At 43.9% G+C, this 23725-nt stretch overlaps 1 pseudogene; it reads left to right on the top strand.

The window, feature by feature from the left end:
- Window positions 1-339: 339 nt before the first annotated feature.
- On the top strand, window positions 340-22393 carry LOC148017803 (uncharacterized; annotated as a pseudogene).
- Window positions 22394-23725: the final 1332 nt, after the last annotated feature.

The following is a 23725-nucleotide window of genomic DNA, read 5'->3' as shown; positions in this document are numbered from 1 at the left end:
AGATGCTTGTCAATAAAGTGGCTGAGATTGTACCGAAAACTGGAGCGAAAAGACGTGCTCTGCTGTGCAGATGCTGAGTCCAGGAAAGATCCAAAATGGCAAAAGCTAGAGGCATCAACCACTACAGCCCCTACTCCAATGCCATCTAGTGCGGACTATGACACTTACGTGGCCGAGCTCCTAGCATAGTTGGACAAGGCAAAGGAAGAAAAGAAGGTGGCCCTGGTGGAGCTGGAGAAGGAAAAGGAAACTTCTGCAGCCTTGAGGCTAGAAGTTTCAAATCAAGGAGCCAACTGAAAAAGGGAGGTGAAAGTGCTGCAAGATCAACTGGAAGCAAAAATGAAAGAAGCCCAAAACAATGAGAGCCGCCTGAGACAAAGGCTACAGGACGAAGAGCAAAACCTGGTGGCAGAGCAGCGGAGCTTAAAGTTGCTAATGCAGCAATATGCTGACCTGGAACCGAGAACTGCCAAACTAGAAAGGTATGGATAGTTAGCAGCTCAAGAAGGTGAGCCAAGCGAGCAGCAAGAGGATACCATAGCAAAGCTATGGTATGAACTCGAGGAACAAGACATACTAGAGAGAAAGATAGAGTTCCTAGCACAGGAAAGGCTGGCAATCCTCGCAGCAGAAGCACAAAGGCTGCAACAGGAGGCACAACAACTGCAAGGTGCATTGGAGATTGCCAAGGAAGACACAGAGGCCCTCACGGCCATGGCCTTCACACAAAGAAGATTGCACCTTGCGGAGATCCAAAGCCACGAGCAGCTAGCGCAATAAAATTCAGAACTAATTACTGAGGCGGAACAGAGATTCAGCATTGCAAATCAAGCGAAAGAAATTGTTGAAGGACAGTTGGCTCGGAAATCCAGGGAGTGACCAACTCTAGGTCTTAACAAATAAACAGTAGCAGTTTCCACTACATTTACTCCCTTTTTCTACTTGGCATTGTGTGTTCCCTTCGATATTGTATACTCCCCATCTACCTTGCATGAGTTAGTTTTCTTCTATATCATGGCTCAACAAACCCCGATTATCATGTGGACACCTCTTATTGGTTGCCTTTATTCCAATGGTAGATCTTCTTTTGTATTCTTGTACGTACTTTATCAAAGGACATCTATGGATGTTGTGTACGCTATGGGGGATCATGCAGTTCAAGATCTTTCAGATCCATCACCATGTTATTACTCTTTCTCATTATATTCTTCTAAGGCTTCTAGTTCCTGATTGACATTGATGGCATCTTCTGAGCAGGTGCCAATCCTATCCTCTCTCTTTGCATCCGACAAGTTAGATGGGATGAACTACCCTTTATGGTCACACTACATGGAGTGCCTCCTTGACAATTGTTAATCCCAAGTCAAGAAGGTAGAAAAATGAATGAAAAAGTGGAAAAAGGATGGAAAAATAGCAAAGACATGCAAGCAATCTCTAAAGCTAAGCTGGGGCCAAAAGTGTAATTTTAAATGAAAGGTGCCTCAAAAAACTCTAAAAACTTGTGTAAAAGAGTGCCAGGCTCCCTCCTGTGCCAAGTGTAAAATATTAGACGAGTGTAGACTAGAGACATAAGGCTAGAAGAGGAAATATAGAAAGGACCTTGCCACAATGGCCGGTCATGTAAAAAAGAGATGGGTGCCCATGGGATGTTAGGGCTTGTATATAAAGTTCAAAAAGTGAATGGAAGCTCATTCTTTAGTGTGTGGCTAACAAGAGTTCTCTTCTTCTTCTCTTCTTCTCTTCTCCTTGCTTGTGCGTGCTCTTGAGAGAGGGAGTGTGAGAGTGTGAGAGAGTGAGTGTGTGGGAGTGAGGGATCAAGCAGCTATGGTGGATGGAGCTTGAAGATGGAGGAGGCTTGAGGATGCTTGAGCTAGCATCTAGGATCGTGGATCTACCAGTGTGTGTGAGAGAGGAGGCAACTCATATCGACATCAAGATAAGCTCACTACACTCGTAGGATCATCGACGGCGTGTCGGCTAGGTGAGAGATAGCCATTAGAGCTTGCTTGAAACGCTTGAAACAATAAGCGATCCGTGGGACTTGGCTGTTGATCGTGAGCTCCCTCTACATTTTTGGTTCCATTGCTAGGACTAACGGATTCAAGCTTGAGCACTTGCACGCCTCATATCGAGCATCGAAGTAAGGGATTCATCCCTGAAACGGAGCTTGAGATAGGTAGGAAGTTTGGGTGTTTTGATCTTCGAAACAAGTAAGTATTTTGGGGCAGCTTGTTTGTTTGATGATTGGAAAACATGGAGAAATCATTTCAGTTTGTTGCTTTCGATTCTTGTTGCATTTAGCATAGGATAGGATTAGGAAATCAAATCGGGAAAGGGTTTTTTTAACCATTGCAAAACAGGGCAAAACAAGGCATAAATCATGCAAAAAATGGAAAAAATCTTGCTTGAGATGCTTAATGTCAGCAAGTGAGTGATTGGGAGTGTCAAAACCTTACCTGAGAAGGGGTTTAAGAGCCAAGAGGCCAAGGGAGAGCTCATTTGCAAACATTGCACAGAGAGAGAGAGAGAGAGACCCCGCAAAGATTCGATTCGATCTCGTCATCGAAGAGCCTACCGCTCACCTCAGGTATACCAATTACTTCCCTTGGCACCCTAGTTAGGATCTAGAAGTTTATGCTGCGAGTGATTGTCTAAATTGTGAGATTTGATCAAAATCATCGTCGCACTACATTCATTGCGTCGCGTTCGGCCCGTCCGAGCGGCCATTTCTGGGTCGAATCCCAAAATCAGCCCTCAGTCCTTGCCATTCGACCAACTCGGCCCGAAAATCCTAATCGACCCTTGGCCCAAAGTCTACTCGGCCTGTCCGAGTGACGGCACTCGGCCCCATTGACCAACTCAGCCCTCGGTCCAAGACCTGATTTGGCCCTTGGCCTATCCGAGCGACCCCGTTTGAATGGCAAGACTCGGCCCTCGGCTCGTGAAAAGTTAGGCCCTCGAACCAGTGTGATTCGGCCCTCGGCCCATGTGTCTCGGCCCGTCCGAATCACCCACTTGGCCCCTACAATTTGGACCAGTTGGGCCGATGTGAATTTGTCTCAAATTTTCAAAAATTTGACCTGACCCAGCTAGAGCTCAGCAACGCAAATTGTCGCAAGTCCTCCTGATGCTCAAAACTTGATTCTGGCTCACGGAATAGACAAAATCGTAAGGTGCAGCCGCTTAGCAGCTTGAGTAGGCTGTCGAGAGACCTAGAGATCTAGAGGCAACCCGCTGAGCCATAAAACCCTAATTGGACTAAAAAACGAGCAAGGCAACGTAACAGAAAAACCCTGAACCCCGTCAAGATGGCCAAAGAATTGATCGACAAAGCCTATCAGGCCCAAAACGAAGCGAGAGTGCGTAAGATGCTTAGAGATTGTTTGACGTACTCACCTGGAATTTTTGCACTTGAAGTACACTTAAGGAAAATTGAAAGCCTGATTCAGCACAAGTGCACTGGAAAGAACACACACACTGAGTGGAGATAAATTGAGAATTGTATTTAATAACTCAAGGAACTCATTCAAATAAACCACTCAAGGAACCCACCAATAGGAGAGGACTCAAAGACGTAGACAAACCATCAACATGCAAAGTAGGACCAAGCAAGCAGCACCAACGAAGTGGATTTGACAAACCTACTCAACCTGATCGATAGCTTAGTGGAGCACGACTCGACTATGGCAGAAGAAAGCTCACACCGTAGGTCTAGTGAGGAACTCGACTTAGGCATCTTCCCAAAGGCTATTCAGCAGAGCAGCTGGTCAATAGCTACGATGCGCATGCCTGATATGAGCACCGTGGCAGGACAGTAGATGCTATCATTGCAGACTTAGAAGAAGAGAGAAAGCTAGCCCACAAGGCATTGCAAAGCATAGTCGAATACAATAGAGACCAGTAGACTAGCAGCCAAAGGGTGACCAGCTTTCCACAAATATGACCAAAAGGGTGTCAAAAAATAATGATTTCCCTTAGTATTTAAATGCTCACAGTTTGCAATTTATAGCTTGTTGTAATAAATCATAATAGTAGGTTTAAAAAAAAGCCAAAGGTAGAGCTATCACAAATACATGACCAATTGCAACTACTAGGAAGCAAATACATCTAACAGAGTGAAAAAGAGCAATGAGCACCAAGAACTATCAACTAAGCAGGGTGTCAAACAAGATACATCTCATAGACATAAAAGTCATGCATGTAATAAGTCTCAGGGTAATAAAAGAGAGTAAGCACATGCACAATTGATAGAACAGAGTAAGTAAGGCTCAATATAGAGCCATTCAAGATGCATACAAGCACGGAGTTGCATGAGGTGCAGTGGGTGCTGAACTTAGCCGGTAGAAACCGAATATATCATGAGAGAGCCCTAGAAGGAGACTTAACGCTAAGCAAGCTTCTCATAAAGTGACTGCTAGACAACACCGCAGCAAAGCAAAGTACCACAACATTGGCGACATCACTGCTGGCAAGATTAGGAGCAATCTAAGGCTCTAAGAGCTAGTCTAAAATTCCAGTAGTCGCAAAGCAACTCGACAAGTATCAACCCCACGACGATCTATACAGCTTTGTAGAGCAATTCGAGTAAGTCTGCAAAGCCAACGGCCTCAGCAACCTAGCTCAGTGCTCTCAAGCATTCAGGCTTTGCTTAGGTGACAAGGGTAGGACTTGGTATACAAGCTTAGATGCCACAGAGCGAGCCAACTTCAATGGCCTCAAGAATATCTTCATTAAGAGATTTGCCGAGCCTGGATACTCCGACAATCTGCTAGTACGACTGATGAATGTCAAGCAAAAAGAGAAGGAGGACATTCACGATTACCTAACCCATGTGAGGAGTCTCTTCAAGAGAATCCCTACGGGCGAATGATTGACTGAAAGAGAAGTTTCAACTGTATTCATCAGCAGAATTCCAAACGAGGAACTGTATAAGGCTTTGGCAGGCAACTCGAGCTTGCAGTGAGACGTGCTAGCTAGGGTTTTTGAGGAAGCCATCAAAGTTGACGATCAGCTGAAAGAGCGGAGCTCCAAGAGCTCAAACTCAGAAGAAGCCAACTCGCAAAGTTCAAAGAGAGCGTCAACCTCTAGTGAACGATCAGTCCCATCACCCCAAGATAAGGGGAAAGCCATCGAGACAAACCAAGACTTAGCTGATGTCAAGATGGAGATAGCCAAGCTACAAGACATGTTGAGATGACCAACGCGCCCACACGTCCAATGCGTTTACTATGGCGGAAACCACTTGCCAGCCGAGTGCCAAGACCCTAGGTCGAGACCTTGTGCTAACTGCGGCAAGTTCGGTCATGACGTCGGGCGTTGCAGATTGCCGAGAAGACTTCTGTACTCGCAACTATACAGCTAGCCTTACCTAGCAAACAGGCCGCAGCCACTCTTTGGAAGGGGAGCCCCATTGTCCCTTCCTGTGCCTAACGACATTAAGCCAGCTATTCCTAGGATGGACATAAACCCTACAGGCATACCTAGACCGTCTGGTCCCTACGTGACCCATCCACCGAGTGAAGCTCCAGTCCACTACGTGGAAGAGCCAAACGAAAAAGAGACTTACGTATACCCTTATGTTTCTCACGACGACGAGGGCAATGCAGTCCTTATGGACTATAGACCAGTACCGATGATGGCATTAGGAAGAGGAAGAGGTAGAGGCCTAGAAGGGTAGACGCAGGATCCAATCATCTGTTGGACTTGTGGTCACCCAGGTCATGTCTCATCATGTTGCCCTGAGAGGGAGCAACAGAACAGAGATAAAGCTGACCTAAGGTGCATTGAGTGCGGAATCACCCATCTCTTCATCGATTGCCTAAAGTGAAAACCTTCTTCAAGTTCAACCAACGTACCATCTATCCCATTGGGGCTGTTTGGTGTCGAGGACCTCGATGGGGAGGCCACACCTATCCCATTACGGATCATGACCCGTGCGCAGACAAAGCAGGCCGGCATATCACTGCCAGGACGACCTAGCAACCTCGATGCAACCTCGATAGGGAAGAAGAGCCACATGCAGAGAAAGAAGAGGTCGGAAGCTAAGATTGCACTGAAAACTAAGAGTGCTACAACTCTACCTGTTGGAAAGAAGGTCACAGATGCAGAGGCCGAAACTTCAACCCCTAAGACGGTCGAAAAGGGAACTGCCAAGGTAGGAGAATACCCGCATCTGAAGTGCCAACTAGAGGCCATAGAGAAAGTGAAGGACTGGGTGAAAGAGGTCCAAGAGCACTTAAGGGACGTTGAGCCCATCCTAGAGGACAAGATGGATGATCTCCCCAGCATAAGCACCCCAATCTCACCCCCTTGACCAAAGTCAGAAGATGCGACCGCACCACAAGCAGCATCGCTTAGGCTAAGCCTTGATGCTGCAAGCCCGCAAATTAGTCACACGGCGATTGGCTAGGACAATCCGATTTAGGAGAGAGGAGAGTAACCAATGACCTCCTTACCATGCTAGTAACGACCCCTGTGACGTTAAGCCTGGGAGACCTGCTTAAGCAGCATCCCATCCTATGGCAAGACCTGAAGCAGTGGGTTGAGGGGTCACGAGAACAAGCTGCTGATTTGCACGATCGTGATGCAGAAACACAAATACCAAGTCTAACACTGCACTTTGTGCCAAAATCCTTGCACGTTAATGCTTTCTGGGAAGGCACCGAGATGCATGCAGTATTACCTCCTAGCGCTAGGCGACACGATGAGTGGGATCGTAGACACGGGAGCCGGGATTAGTGTGCTGAGCCGCACAATACTTCAGACTTGGGGAAACCCACCTATCGAGACCGCATGATTTAATGTCACATTAGCAAACGGCATGAGAGTGAAGCCATTCGGGGTACTTAAAAACTGGCCAGTGAAAATTGCAGGTGTCTAGTTCTCTACCGACTTTATAGTCATGAAGGGAGTGGACTACGATATCCTATTAGGCCGACCTTGGATGCGCAATGCCATAGTTATTGAATATTAGGGTAACGGCTTGATCTTCCTAGGAAACAGAACGGAAGCTGTGAGGGTAGAGATGGACACTTGGAAGACCTCACCGGTCGACATGGATGCCATCTCCGCGATGCTTAAAGGTAACGCTCAAGTCAAGAAGACTTATGGGCCCTTAACCAAGTATATCCCATGCCTAGAGGATGAGCGAGATTAGATGCATGTCCTTGCTACAATCAACCTGCCGTTCTTGGATCATGAGGCATATGAGCAAGCCATCAAGATGATGGGCAAGTATAATGGCACACCCTCCATACCAATTTGCATGGTGGCAAGAACCCTTCATGGAAGACCTAAGCCCGTCACTTTCCAAGTGCCAAACAATAAAAGAGAACTCCAGGAGATTCTGGAATACTTAATGGACAAGCTAGTTGACAATCCAGTAGCAAACTTCAAACCACTCCAGGATCTCTTAGACAAATCCAAGTGGCAATGGACCAAGGTGCATGACTTAAACCTCATGTACAACTGGGCCCTAGTCCCTAATCAATGACAAGAGATATACTAAGCCCTAGGAGACCTGACATAGAGGACTCTAATGATGAGTAAGAAGACTATCAATCCTTCAGTGATGAAAGTGGGGGTGAGATAGATACTGTAGAATACGACACTGAGGGACATGAAATAGAACAAATAGGGCAGACTCCAAGCCACAAAAAAAGAATGTCTTCAAGATAGAGCGAGGGGTCATGCATATGGATTGTAATCACGCCTGGTTAGAACACATAGGAGCCATCTGAACTGCGACCGCCAGGGGAGACCACCTCTTCTAGCGAAGACGGGGAGTGTTGGGTGGAGGTAAGTTCGGGTAGTGACCCAGAAATACCTAGGCCGCCCAAGACCCGACACACCAAGGGGGACCTACCTGTTCACCTAAGGTACAGACGATTGAAGCAAGAAAGGGCGAAACAATCGAGGGACACACGAACAGACGAATAGCAAAAACCATGGGACCTCCCTAAAAGATTTACGAAATTCAAGAAAGGAGATAGGGTAGTGATCCTGTTGGGTGCCAAACGGCAAGGGCAAACAAGGGAACCAATCGAGAGACCAGCCAAGGTCAAGGAGGTGAACCTAGCCCAAGAAGGGGAGACACCCCAACCAGCCTTCATTGCCGATGTCTTAACTAAGGAAGAAGAAACGAGTCTTGTCGCTCTCTTGCGAGAGTACGTAGACGTATTCGCTTGGTCCTTGGAAGAGCTCAAAGGGGTAGATCTGAGTTTAGTGACTCATAATATACCCATGACACCAGACGCAACGTCGATGAAGCAGCGAACGTACCCTATGAATCCAAAACACACTCATGCTATCAAGGAAGAGATTGATAAGCTTATGAGAGCGGGATTCATTTACAAAATTGAGCACACGGATTGGGTATGACCCATAGTCATCGTGATGAAGAAAAACAAAAAAATCAGAGTGTGAGTCAATTACAAGAAGGTGAACGTTGCTACTAAGAGGGATAATTACCCATTGACATACACCGATTACATGCTTGAAAGTGTGGCGGGCAAGGAGGCCTACAGTTTTCGGGATGGCCTCTTAGGATACAATCAGGTGCAAGTGCATCCTGCCGATAGGCATAAGACTGCCTTCGCCACTGAGTGGGGCATCTTTGCTTAGTCATGCCTTTCAAGTTGACTAATGCCCCTGCCACTTTCCAACACCTCATATGCACCATATTTAAAGACATGCTTCGCAAAGAGTTGGAAGTCTTTGTCGATGACCTCTGCATGCACTCGACCTGGATGGAACACTTAGACAAACTCCAAGCAGTCTTTGAGCGGTGTTGCCTGTATCGTCTCTTCTTGAACCCCTTAAAATGCCAGCTTTGGGTGAAGCATGGATGTATCCTAGGCCACGTGGTTATCCTTACCTTAGGTCTCCTTGTAAAATAGATCATGGACAACCCCGTCATCCTTGGTTGGTTAGCTTGCTAGTTATCTCCTAGATCCCTCGAAGTACCTATGTACCTTTATCTTTGATCTTAATTGATCAAGATTGTATATCCCCTTGACCATGGTTCGTTAAGATGGTTCTCTTTAGAACACTCCTACTCCATCTTAAGTATAATCTTCTTAAGCCCTCTTAATAATACTCACAGGCGCTTAACTATCCCTCTTGAAGTCGCCAAGGACTTTGACGTGGTACTCATGAATCTCAGTCCCATTTGGTAAATTACAAACAACGTTGAATTAAAGAATGGCATTGCCACTGACTTCTCAAAAGACAGGGTTATTGTTGACCTTCCACCCCCAATCAATTATAAGGGAGTCCAATGCTTCTTAGGCCATACGGCATACTATCGGCGGTTTGTGCTGAATTACGTGTTGATGGCCAGACCTTTATACAAGCTGCAAATTGTCTTTGAATGGACTGAAGCATGCCAATGAGCATATGAAGAGTTGAAGAAGACTCTAACCACAGCGCCAATTCTACGAGCCCCAAATTGGACCATTACCTTCCACGTGCATATCAATGCTTCTAAATTTGCTGTGGGGGCAGTATTGTGCCAACCTAGTGAACACAACCTAGACTATCTAGTGAGCTTTGCTAGCAGACAACTCACTGAGATGGAAATGAACAACTCGATGACAGAAAGAGAGGGCTTGACCATGGTGTTTGCTGTGAAAAAGTTTCGGCATTATCTATTGGCTACACCCTTTACCTTTTTCGTGGACCATCAAGCCTTGCTATATCTAGTGAATAAACCTTGCGCTACAGGATGCATAGCTCGGTGGCTCTTGCTTTTGGAGCTTGACTTCTCCATGGTTGTACGAAAGGGAAAATAGCACTACATGGCTGACCATATATCATGCATCCCCACAGAAGAAGCCGCTGGAGAAGGCATTGCCGATGAATTGCCAGACGCCCATATCTTTAACCTTTCCAGCGAGAGAGATTTATTCAAGGCCAATCTAATGCCATATTGGGCAGATGACATAGTCCAAGTGCTTGAGCACGAACTACCTAAGCGACCGATAGAGAAGGCAAGACTTAGGTGACTCATTCTCAATATCCAACCCTACCAGTTGATAGCAGGCCAGTTGTATCGCCTAGGGCAAGATGGATTGCTGCCCAGATGCGTATGCGAGTACGAGATGCACGACGTGCTCTCAGAGGCACATAGCAGAATTGCTGGTGGACACTTTAGCGGAGACACAACGGCCCACAAGGTCCCGCAGTCTCAACTATGGTGGCCAACGTTGTTTCGTAATGCAGCACGATTTGTTAAGCATTGTGATGACTATCGATGGACAAAGGTCCCGATTCGCAAGGATCAAATGGATTTGACCCCAATCATTGCACGACAACCCTTCAAAAAATGGGGAATCGACTTCATAGGACCCATCACCCCTGCTGCACAGTATTCGCAGGCCAAATACATCATTGTGGCCACAGACTACCTAACGAAATGGGCAAAGGCGAGAGCAACATGAAAGAGCGATGCTCGAACAACTGCCAAGTTCTTGTGGGAGCAGGTAATCTCACAATTCGGCTGCCCCATCGAACTAGTCAGTGACCAGGGCACACACTTCATCAATGAAGTGATAGCGCATCTCCTATCCACCTTCCTAATTATCCATCGAAAATCCTCTCCATACTACCCTCAAGCAAACGGCCAGGCAGAATCCACGAATAAGATTCTTGTCAACGTCCTGACCACCAAGGTAGTCTCTGTCAAGATTGTGGGAGAGAAGGAAGGAGTCTCGCTTGAAGCTTTCTTGCTTGCACAATGGGGGAAGACACACAAGGGTGGAGGCTGAAAACAGTTTTCCTCTTCTTAGTTGTGTAAGCCAAAAGAACTCAAGTACAAAGAAATAGAAGAACCCTCTATATGGGTCTCAAACCAAACTCAACTAACTAAGGTGGCATACTAACTGAGCCACGAACTAGAGTAGATAAGGATAGCTATCATGTGGCTATTATTCATGGGCGGTGTACCAACCGCATCTGCAACTGACAAGTCGGTGACATAAATACACAATGGTCACCCTGGCGTATCACGAGTGGAGCTCGATATCTCAACACTCCCCCTCGAGCTCAATCCCAATTCCTGCACACCAAGCAGGTCTCTGAACTTGCGCAGCTTCTCTGCGCCCAATGCCTTCGTGAATATGTCAGCTACCTGATCCTCTGTGCTGACATAAACTAGATCAATAAGACCTAGTAAAACCCTCTCTCGCACATAGTGATAATGCACCTCAATGTGCTTTGTTCTAGCATGATAGACTGGGTTATTTGCCAAGTGTATACTACTCATGTTGTCACAATAAATGACAACTGGCCCATCTGTAGACTGATGCATATCATAAAGTAGCTTATGCAACCAAGCTACCTCACATGCAGCCATTGCTGCACCCCTGTACTCAGCCTCTGTGCTCGACAAGGCAACTGTAGGCTGTTTCTTGCTGCTCCAAGTGACTGCAGCACTCCCAAAAGAGAATACATATCCACTGGTAGATCGTCTATCAGAAATACTACCAGCCCAATCAGCATCAGTGTATCCATGCAACTGTATCTGAACCCCAGTCTCATAAAACAGTCCATACTGCAATGTGGACTTCACATACCTAAGTATGCGTCTAGCCGCATCCAAATGTGGTTTCCTTGGAGCCTGCATAAACTGACTTACCAATCCAACAGCATAGCTCAAATCTGGCCTGGTAATAGTCATATAAATCAAACTTCCTACTATGCGTCTGTACATAGTAGGGTCTTCTAGAAGCTCACCTGCATCTGTGCTCAGCTTCACATTTTGCTCCAAAGGAACTGAAATAGGCTTACAGCCTGTCATCCCATATTTGGACAGCATGTCCAATCCATACTGCCTCTGCAAGAGCTGTATCCCACTTGGTGATCTAATCACCTCAATGCCCAAGAAATAACGCAGCTCTCCCAAATCCTTCATCTCAAACTTCTGCTTCAATAGCATTTTCACATGAAGGATATCTTCATCACTGTCACCTGTCATAATCAAATCATCAACATAAATGACAAGTAGCATAATACCTTTCTCTGTTTTTCTCACATAAAGTGAGAAATCTGCCTTGGAAATCTGAAAGCCAATAGTGACAAGATACTGTCCTATCTTGTCAGACCATGCTCTAGGTGCTTGCTTCAAGCCATACAAGGCTTTCTTCAACCTGCAAACAAACTCAGGATGAACAGCATGCACATAACCTGGTGGCTGCTCCATATAGACCTCTTCTTGCAAATCACCATGCAAGAAGGCATTCTTTACATCCATCTGATGTAAAGACCATCCCTTTGATGCAGCCATAGCAATGACTGCTCTTACGGTTGCCATCCTTGCAACCGGACTAAATGTTTCTTCATAGTCAATGCCATATGTTTGTGCATACCCCTTGACTACTAATCTTGCCTTGTATCTGTTCACAGAACCATCTGCATTGTGCTTCACCTTATAAACCCACTTACAGCCAATTGCATTCTTACCTTTAGGCAAAGGTACTAACTCCCATGTAGCATTTGCTTCCAAGGCATCCATTTCTTCATCCATGGCTTTCTCCCATTTTTCTTTTCCCATGGCTTGCTCAAAAGAAGTGGGTTCTGGTTCCTGTATCACCTTCACCATATATGCATAGTGAGTGGCTGTAAATCCATCATATTTCAGCCTATCCACAGGATACCTAGTTCTCGTAGACCTGCGCAAAGTAGGTTCACTCCCAGGTGCTCTCAAAACATCCCTAGTCTTCCTTACTCCAGGTGTAACAATAGAAGGAATACCCAACTCATCATCAATGCTGTATTCTGAGCCACTGGATTCACCATCCACATAAGAGTGACCTGCATTCACATCAAACATGGGCTGATCAACCTTCTCTTTTCCTTTTCGTGATACCTGCATACCACTATCTGCATTACTTTGAGAAGATTCTCTTGATCTCAATCTGCCTGTCCATGGCGAAGAATGTGAACCAATACTAGAGGACGCTCCAGGTCCACTAATATTTTGTGACTGCTGCTGTGAATTTTGTGCAACATTACCATTTTGTGCATCTACATCATCAATCACATTTACTGGTTTATACCAGCTACTCATCTCATCAAAAACAACATCTCTGCTCACTGTAAACTTACGAGTAGAAGGGTTATAGCATCTATACCCTTTTTGCTGCAGAGAGTAACCAATAAAGATGCACTTCTCAGCTTTTGGATCCAACTTGGATCTCAACTCATCTGGCACATGTACATAGGCAATGCAACCAAAAATTTTCAAATGAGAAATATCTGGTTTCCTACCAGTATACCTCTCCTCTGGAGTCATCCCATGTATTGCTGCAGTGGGAGTCCTGTTCATTATATAGACTGATGTAGCAACTGCTTCAGCCCAATAAAAATCTGGCAAGTCTTTTTCATTGAGCATGGCACGAGATACCTCTCCAATATGCCTGTTTTTCCTTTCTGCAATTCCATTTTGTTGTGGGGTATAACTGCATGAATATTGCTGCTTTATGCCATGCTCCTGCAAGAACTTTGCAAACTCATTTGAGAGGTACTCTCCCCCTCCATCTGACCTTAGGCATTTTATTTGCAGACCTGTTTCTTTTTCAGCCATAGCTTTAAGGGTTTTGAAATGCCCAAACACTTCACTTTTCTTTTTCATAAACTACACCCAAACTTTTCTGCTATAGTCATCAATAAACGTGACAAAATAATGACAGCCTCCAAGAGATTCAGCTTTCGTAGTCCACACATCAGAGTGGATTAATTCCAATGGCTTCTTACTCTCTTGAACATGTCTAGGAAATGGTTTCCTTGCCTGTTTTCCAAACTGACAGGCTTCACATACCTTATGCATTTCTGCAACCTTGAATTTTGGCAAACCTGCAACAATATTTTGGGCCTGCATTGATTTAAGTCGCTGTACATTAACATGACCAATGCGTTTATGCCAGATATCAATATCTGCAACTACACCGGTCCCATGTGCAAACATTGCTGCACTCAATTCAGACATGTCTGCATCCAGTGTAAACATTCTGCCCTTCTTCTTTCCTTTTGCTATCAAGCGACCTTTATTTTTCATATCCTCAACAAAGCATCCATGAGGATTAAATCTGACCTGCAAGCCCTGCTCAACCATTTGACCGACAGAAACCAGATTCTTGGTGATATTCGGGACATGAAATACATCGGACAAGTATTTCTTTTTTCCATCCTGCATAGACAATGGAATTTTTCCAATCTGCACAATAGGATGTGCAGTATCATCACCAGTCTCCACAAATCCTGGTTTTTCCATTTCCCTTGCATCCTCCATCCATTCTGCATGACCTGTCATGTGGTTTGATGCACCTGAGTCAACATACCATACATCATTTCTTTCTTTTGCACTTGTCACAGAATTGTTCATGTGCTGCACCATGAACAAATGCTCATTTCTGTCATCACCCTGTCTGCTAGAAGATGCATAATTCCCTTGTTGCAGTTTTCCATTCATGATGTCATTCTGCTTTTTATAGCAGTCTTTAGCCATATGACCCATTTTACCACAATAGTAGCATTCAACATTACTGTTTGCATTTTGGCCTCTTTGCCATCCACCACGACCTCTTTGGCTCCCCCTGCCTCTAGAGTTACCACGTCCTCCTCCATAGGACTGGTTTTCTTGAGTTTGCTGCATACTCTGATTTCTACCACGGCCTCCAAATCGGCCTCCTCTACCTCTGCCTCTACCTCTTCCAGCATTTGAGTAGAAGACAGCTTCTTTTGAAGTTCCTCCTGAAGAAGATGCACCACCATTTCTCTGCTCCTCAGAAATTAGAAGAGCAATCAACTCCTCAAAATCAGGAAATCTTTCACGAACTGAAATGGATGTCCGAAACTGTGCATAATCCTTTCCTAGACCATTCAAGGTCACGGAAACTAAATCATCATCTTCCACTGGCGACCCAATGGAAGCAAGTGCATCTGCAATCTTCTTCACCTTCATGTGGTAGTCGTTGATGCTCATACTTTCTCTCTGCACATTATGCAACTCTTGCTTGAGCTGCATTTTCCTGGCTTGCGTATTTGTGCTATACATTTTTGACAAAGTATCCCATGCCTCCTTTGGCGTACTTGCATCCTGAATATGCACAATCATAGAGTCCGAAATACTGATAGACAGCCAGTACATAACTTTCCTGGCTCTCTCATGCCATGCTTTGAATGCCTGCATTTGCTGTTGATTGGGAACATCAGGAAGAATTGGTTCTTCTTCATTTCCTGCAACAAATTCCCAATATCCTTTTCCCATAAGGAAATTCGTCATTCTAAACTTCCATGCTTGGAAGTTGTTCTTGTCAAGTTTTTCAGTGACAATCTGGGAAAGAGAATCAGATGCCATTACAGAAGACTGCAAAAAATTCTGTCACTGCAAAAACCACAGCTTCACCCTCACAAGGGAAAAACTGTAAAACTGGCGAAAGTGGTATTTGACCACACAGTCACTTCCTAGTGACGATTTTGCATAAACAGGAACCAAGGATGATTCTGTAACCCAATGTCTTTGCACACAAGCATACGATGCAATTTCTGTGGTAACTTTTCACGAACCTGTAGAGCAGTGGTTGCAAAGCATAAAACAGGGCTTTCTTCTGAGTGCGTGCAGAAAACTTCCGCCTCCAAAACAGGCCCCGAAATGGCCTCAAATCAAAAAAACTACCCTCTTGCTTCACCGCGAAGGGCGTCTCAACCTGAGACAATGCACTCCTGCAATTTCCGGTTGTGCTGCCTGCACAGATCTGCTCCCAAAACAGAAAATGAAAGCAACACTGCTCCTCTTACCAGAACACCGCGAGCTTGGCTTGCTTTCTTGAGCTCCTTACCACGAACAAGGCTCTGATACCATGTCAAGATTGTGGGAGAGAAGGAAGGAGTCTCGCTTGAAGCTTTCTTGCTTGCACAATGGGGGAAGACACACAAGGGTGGAGACTGAAAACAGTTTTCCTCTTCTTAGTTGTGTAAGCCAAAAGAACTCAAGTACAAAGAAATAGAAGAACCCTCTATATGGGTCTCAAACCAAACTCAACTAACTAAGGTGGCATACTAACTGAGCCACGAACTAGAGTAGATAAGGATAGCTATCATGTGGCTATTATTCATGGGCGGTGTACCAACCGCATCTGCAACTGACAAGTCGGTGACATAAATACACAATGGTCACCCTGGCGTATCACGAGTGGAGCTCGATATCTCAACAGTCTCTGCCTCTCACACAGCGACTAGGATAACAAGCTGATGGCAGCCTTTTGTGGGCTTACTGTACAGCTTATAAAACGGTTGTCGGCCAGACCTCCTTTAGGTTGACCTATGGAACCGAAGCAATTCTCCCTGTAGAATTCTTCGTGCCTAGCCTGAGAATAGCACTTCACGAACGATGGGATGGAAAGGAGGCATGGATGCAACACCTAGTTGAACTCGAATGCCTCTCGGAGACTCGCCTTCTAGCCACTCATGTGCAGAGCCGCAGTTTCTATCGAGTCAGAGACTCGCCTTCTAGCCCATATGGGGACCGCTCATACGCACTTCTCGACAAGTGCATAGCCGCAGTTTCTATCGAGTCTGAGACTGTACCAATGTGTTGCCAAATGCCAAAGATGTAGGCACGGAGTCCCTGCTAGGGCGAACCTTCAAAAAGCAAACTCATTGCAACGTTGATTATGAGTTGCAATGCATCCACCTCGCCATGGGTAGCGTTCGCAGTGTTACAACCTTCAGCAAGGGCTGCGCAACCTATCATAGTCTGCAAGGCCACCAGTAGAAGTATTAGCAGCCAAATCTAAGGAGGGGGGTAGTGCTCAGCCACCACCCACCAATTCTCAAGAATCATTGCTCATAGCAGCAAAAGCTAAGTCCCAATAGCCTAGGTTTCAATGGAAGCCTAAACAGCCGCAACCACCACCTAAGGAGTCGATGCACACATCCTCATAAGACCCGAAACTCTAAACCTAGGAAACCAAGGCGCAGTCACAAAAATCGATGCATGATCAAGCAAAGATAGGTCCCTAAAGCCCTCTTGCACGTGCAAGGCTACTATGATTGAAATACCTGGATATGCATCCCTAAAGCCCACACAGCCAAAGGCATCACTCGTACGCCGCCCTCAAGCTTCATCACCCCAAGTCCCATAGAACCTCAAAACCATAGGCCGCAGCGCTTTCCAGACCCACATCCATCAAGCTCATCCACGCACATACCCAAGAGAGTCAAACAAGCCTATCGTCCCAATCGACAGACATCGTCACATGAGTCATCACCCGCTAGAGCCAATCCAACTACCTTGATCCATTCTGAAGGCAGCAGTCCATCGGACTTCACTACTACTTCCCCAACCCTAATCCAAGAGGTCCAACCGCAATCTCAAGAGCACCCGCAACCGCAACTATTCATTGTTAAAGGCTCTAGTGCTATCAAACCCCAACCGCCAACACGTCTTAAACCCTCCTATGAGCGAAAATCATTTTTGGCACTGGCCTCAGAACTAGCTGAAGATACGGGGGATGACGTGGTTGATTGCGTTAGATGACTAGATGCCACTTTCAGAGAGCTAGCTCTGAGCTACGACTGCTTGGACTTAGGCCTGTTGCCCGAACACTTTGCAACTGAAGTTCGTACAATGCCTTGTTCTTGGGAGACATTTGAACTTGCCTTCGCAAAAGCAGCTAAACCCGCTGCTGAACTGCTCAACAGCGAGATCTCCAAAGAGCAAGCCCTCAAACAGCGCCTCATCACGTCATATGATCAACGAACCACTTTTGCCATCACTGACTAAGAAATTGCAGAATTATCAAAACTTGTTGATATTGAATCCCCGTTCTTGAGGCATTGGTACACTCTTAGGTTGCAATGGGAAGTTGAAGGGTGCCAAGTCATGACAAATGTTGAGCAGTGCTGCGCAATCAAAATAGCAGAGTACGACCCCACACTCATTTCACACCAACCTCGTATAGGGTGTTAACCACTCTTCGTGGCCGATCCATGGAAGAGCACATCAAAGGACACCCTTACCTCGATCGCCTATTGACATAGGAAGAGTTACATATTGCTAGCCGCATCGCTTCCGGTGACTTTCTAACAGATGTTCTCACTTACATCACACACGTGAGCATTCGACCTTTTGATCTAGACTGCAAAGCTTAGTTAGAGTATAACCCCGATTTCTACACTTGGTTCCTATGGTGGTAACTCCTAGACCCATTGCAAAATGCTCTTGACCTCCTAACCTTCAATCCTAGGAAGGATTCTTCTCGAGCTGAAAGGGGAGGGGGGTGAGATGAATCAAATTAAAACCAAGGAAAATCAAGCAAAATGCATAAACACATAAACAACGAGCAAGGTAGGAAAAATGACACGAGAACTTTGAAATAAAGGGCAAAAAGTTAAAGTGTGAAGAGAAGATTCTACAATGGATTGGATTTTAATACTTTCATTCAATAAACATATAGAGTCTTTCTTTTCCAGCAAATTATGACTTTTTCAGTAAATTATTATTTTGAAAGCACTAATGGAAACTTGGGATCATGACAGGAACAAAAGATGTCACAGCAAGACCACGCCCACCGACTTCATTCACGGAGGAGGAAAGAACGCAATACCACATCACCCTTGAAAACCGTGCCTACAACCAGCTCAAGTTTCGAACCATTCATAACATAGAGGGTGTGGTGGCCAAGGAGAAAGCGGCCAACAGAGTCATCGAGCAGTGCAACCTCACCAAGTACCTTGAGAATTTTGCGTAAGAGCCTGACCACACGAAGTGTGTGGAGTTTCTCAAGACATACGACCTTGACCAGGAGTGCGGCACCGTGATGGTGGAAAGGGGAGAAAATGCTAAACAGGTGCAGGTTCAGTTAAACCTAGCCTTGGTGGAGAAGGCATTGGGATTGCAGCCAAAGGTAGAGAAAAAGCATAAGAGAGATGTTTATGCCATGCTGAAAATGAAAAGGGAGGATGTGCTAACTAATGACGGCATCAGCATCCAGGACATTCATGATGCGAAAGCCAGACTACAAGTGAAGCTAGTACATGCGCTCTTCTCCACCCAGTGCTACAACTCCCTAATGCATCGAATCAACGTGCCTGTGCTGGAGAATGTAGCAGCTCACACCTTGGATGAAGTCGACTGGAATGGATATGTACGCAAAACCATTGAGGCAACTAAAGCACTAGCTTTAGGAAGTATACCAATAGGTGGGGAGTCCCCAGCTTCTAAGGCCACAGAAAGAAAGAAGGCCTCGTCCAAGGCCTCATTCATTGGCTATGGAATAATTTTGACTGCGCTCATCCAAGAGGCAGTGAAGGAGACACAAGGTGCAGAAGAAGGAGAGGAGAAATGCCTGACAGGTCACCCCCTCACCAGGACCAAGAGAGGTCTAGTGACAGGACAGAGAATGATGAGAAAGGGCGGGAATAAGAAGAACAATCGGCCCAAGAAACCCAAGAAGAAGACGACACAAAAGAAAAAGAAGTAGGATGAAGGCCGCAAGAAGGAGAAAGAGGATTTGGGGATGGCAAAAAGAGAATCCCTCAAGGAGGCTGAGGAGAGGGAGAAGAAGAAGAAACAGGAAGAAGAAAATGCAAAGGAAGAAGTCAACAAGGCTCAAAAGGTGTCGAAACATGAGGCCGAGGAGAGGAAAAGGAAAGAAAATGAAGAAAAAGAGAAATTGGAGGAAGCATTAGGGGAGTTTTGAGGTCTCAAAAATGCCCTATAAGAGATCCTAGAGAGAGAAATAAAAAGTTAAAATATCAAAATTCCATCAAACTTGGAAATCTAGGTCGCCATAAAGTTGGCAAAGGTTGTCATAATGAAGATATTACCTCTCCTCATTAAAGTGAAAACTAATATTCAATTTGAATTTTGGTGGATACTCTATTGCCTCCCTCCATCGTTTCTCTCTTCTTCTTTTCTCCTTCTTAGTAGTCTCTTCTTTGTTTTCGTTCTTGCTTCTAATCATATCCTTAGCTATGGATCAATCACCCAATGATCTCTATAACTCAGCTATGGATCAATCATCCAATGATCTCTGTAGCTCTCATAAAAGACCTCTCTATCATCTTCATATTGAGTTGGATAGTGAGTATGAACCAATAAGAAAGAGAACAAAATCTATCACGATTATAGAGTCTATGAAACATATACTGAGGTTTGAAGGAAAGAAGAATATTGATCTTTGGTTAGATGGAAAGCTATATCCCAAAGATCCTAGCAGAAATAGCACTCCTCCTTTCTATAATAGCTCATCATTAATGAGGTTTATTGGTGATGGCTACAATGGATTTTTAGGTTATACACTTAACCTTGTTGCAGAAAAGGATATCCTTGGACTAGAGAATCATCTTTTGATGAAACACAATATAGAGTTGTTGTAGAAGCTAGAGGATTGTCAACAAAAAATTCATTCATTGGAAAAGCGTATCAAAGCTTATCAACGAAAGCAAACTTTATTAGGCCTTCAAAATCAACAAAGAGCTCTTAAAAATATTGAGAATCTCAAACGAGGAGGAGGAGACTGTGGTAAAAGAATCCAAGCATCAAGGTATATTTTTTTTCACTTTGAAAATCTTAAATATGGCTTTATTTAAATTACTTGTATTGATTTGTGATGTTAATTTTGCTTAGATCTCTTCTACAACCAAATGTAAGTGAAAGAGATCCTTTAAAAGCAGCTCAGTTTTATTATCATCTTCTTCCTTCAGTAGTTTCAAAGGATATTTTGGAGAATAAGAAATTTAAAAAGGCAAAGAAATAATGCTTGGAGTCATTTGTAAAGGATCATTCTTTGGATTCTGAGTTAGTACAGAAGACACTGGATAGTATTGGTATCAGTCGAGATGCTTATATGCAACTTTTCCAGCTTTTACAATCAAATATGAAGCAAGGACAAGTACACAATTCTATACTTCTGAAGCCATTTGTGGTTAGGACTATCAGACAGAGAGTTAATAACAAAGTGATGGGGATTCTAGGTGAGCCTTTTCATATCAAGGCTACCTTCAGGGGCAAGAAAAAGGAGGTTACATTCAATGAATTTAACAATATTTTCCTTGACTTGCCCACCCTACAATACTTAATGATCAAATTTTATGACTTGTCAGTAATAGCAGAGGCATAGGGAGTGGCTAGATTTGTGATTAAACTTGATGAAAGTGAGATTCTGAAATGTAAAAAATTTGAGAGAATCTCTATCACCTTGATGAATCGAGAACTTTTGTCACATCATTGCAATCACTCAACATCATTTAGTGTTCAATCTGAATATAACATCTGGTGGCTAGGAGCATTTGAGGTAGATACTTAGAATTATGATATATTATATTAGGTTTTTCATCAAACATCAATACCTAATGTTATTCAAAGGCAACAAGCAGGAGAAGAGCTATTTGTTGAAGGATTTGGGAACTACAGGATTGAGTGGCACATAGATGGTGACCTAGAGACACTCAAATGTATGTATAATGTATCAAAGGGAGCCAACTCGAGATCTCCTTGCTTATACTGCATGTCACCAGCTACAGAGTTAAACTCACACAATTGGAATAGAGGTCCCTCTAGGCATAATAAGGATCCACATTTTAAACCAGTCTTGGACATTCCTTTAGCGAATACCCATATTTGTACACTTCATGCACTTTACAGAATAATTGAAAAGCTTATTCATCTCTTTATAGGATTTGCATGGAAGCTGAAGCCATTATCAACTAGAACAGATGCTATAACAAAGGTTGAAAAAGTTCTCTCTGCAATTGGTTTGCATGGTGGCAATGTTGTTATTGAACCAGATCTTCAGAAGTCTAAGGATGGTAATTGTGTCCCAAAAAAATCATCTATTGGTGGAGTGAAGGCTAGAAGGTTTCTAGGCTTTCATGGGAGACTTGGCAAGATAAACTCGAGAAATGGTAGCTCAACTATTAAATTTAATCAATGGAAATCCCTACATAATGCAGTCAAGGATCACACTGATAATGGACAAGCTCGAAATAGAAAAGCTAAAGTTTGGGAAACACTAGACAAAGTGTTTTTTTATTGTGATAAGACTGAATGGAATGACGATGATCTCAAAGACTTTAAAAACCAATTGAACCTTTTCAAAAAGGTGATGATAGAATCTTGGGGTGATCAACACTTTACTCACTATATGGTAAGAAGTTTGTATATATATGTTTCTTCATTGTCGAACTCATATAATATTTTTTAATAACTTTCTTTATTTGTTGACTATGCAACATATTTTATACAACCATGCTCCATACTTTCTTAAACAATATGGATCTCTATCTATCTCGTCAACCCAAGGTATGGAAAAATCACATTATCAAGCAAGAACAAAATATTTCAGGCACACAAGACATGGAGGTGGAAGACACAAAGCCAAAAGTTTATTAGAGGTCTTTCAATGGTTCTATCGACAAATCTGGCATAAATTCAAGCTTAAAGATACAACCACATCAAGCAATACATCATCTTTAGCAAGGACTATACAAATTGTTACCCAAAGAAGAAAAGATAGATATTTAAATTCTTGCGCAAAGCAAAGATTTACAGAATGGTTACAAACCAAACAAAGAGTTGGGAAAATATGGGTTTCAAGAAACCCTTGATCTTTGGCATCTTCTAGTCTGATTGTGTTGCAAAAGAGTCCTTAGTTTCAAGCACCTCGACAGGGCCTCCAAATGATTCCTTAGTTTCAGGCACTTCAACAGGGCCTTCAGAGGAGTCCTTGGTTTCAAGTAGCTCGACAGGGCCTCTAGAGGAATCTTTTGTTTCATCCCACTCAATAAGACCTCTGTATTTCAACAACTCCTGTTTCAGATAGCGTGGAAGAAGCTTCAAATTCTTACTATCTCCTACATAAGAGAGCAAATAGGAGCCAAGAACTCCAAAATATCCACCTCTAGATCCACTATATCCAAGCATGAAGCCAAAAACTCTTATGGCTTCTTCCTTCTCCACTAAAATGATATTGTCCAAACCTCTAGTGAAAACTTGAGATCCAATTACCAAGCCATCATTGGTAGACTTAGAGAGCTTGACAATCTACTATGATATATTACAATTATTTGATTGTTTAAGTTTCCAATATAATGGCCAAGGCTTTGTATTTTTCCAAGCTTCATTAGCCTAGAACCCTTGGCCCTTCCAAGAAAATTGTCCAAATCTTCAATCTCTATCTACACAACAAACCACAACAGTATAAGATATAAGATATTTATCTATAATGCATAATAAAGTCTAACATAAACTAAATGGGTAACTTTGAATTATATTTCATACCTTAGGGTGTTCGTCTTCTTCGAGAAGACTATCATCATAAAGATTTATTGGACTCTTGGGTTTCTCCTCTGATGGAGACATCAATCTCTCTTCATACCCTATATCGTCAATATGAAGTCTCTTCTGGACATGCAAGAACTCTTCTTCTGTAGTAGCCCCTCCTTTTTGTATTCTACGATCTAATTAATACATGTATGTAAGGCTATAAAGCTGTCTTGGAAATTCTCTCCCTCAACATCAAGACTTGCTAGTGGTTCTTGTTCATAACCTATAAAATTCATGTCATTTTGCCCCCAAGCTGCAAGGATTGCTAAGCAATAATCTTCTCTAAGATCAAAAAGATGTTGAATATCATTTAGCAACACATATCTCTTCTTGTTGATAAGATAAGTGGAAAATGTTGGAACACATGCAAGAGGACCTTCTTCATCAACCTATGCACTT

The sequence above is a fragment of the Lygodium microphyllum genome, chromosome 21 (assembly GCF_053477565.2).
Source record: "Lygodium microphyllum isolate KBCC chromosome 21, Lygodium_microphyllum_v1.1.10, whole genome shotgun sequence".
NCBI classification, from domain to species: domain Eukaryota; kingdom Viridiplantae; phylum Streptophyta; class Polypodiopsida; order Schizaeales; family Lygodiaceae; genus Lygodium; species Lygodium microphyllum.
This window is presented reverse-complemented; position numbering and strand designations above follow the sequence as displayed.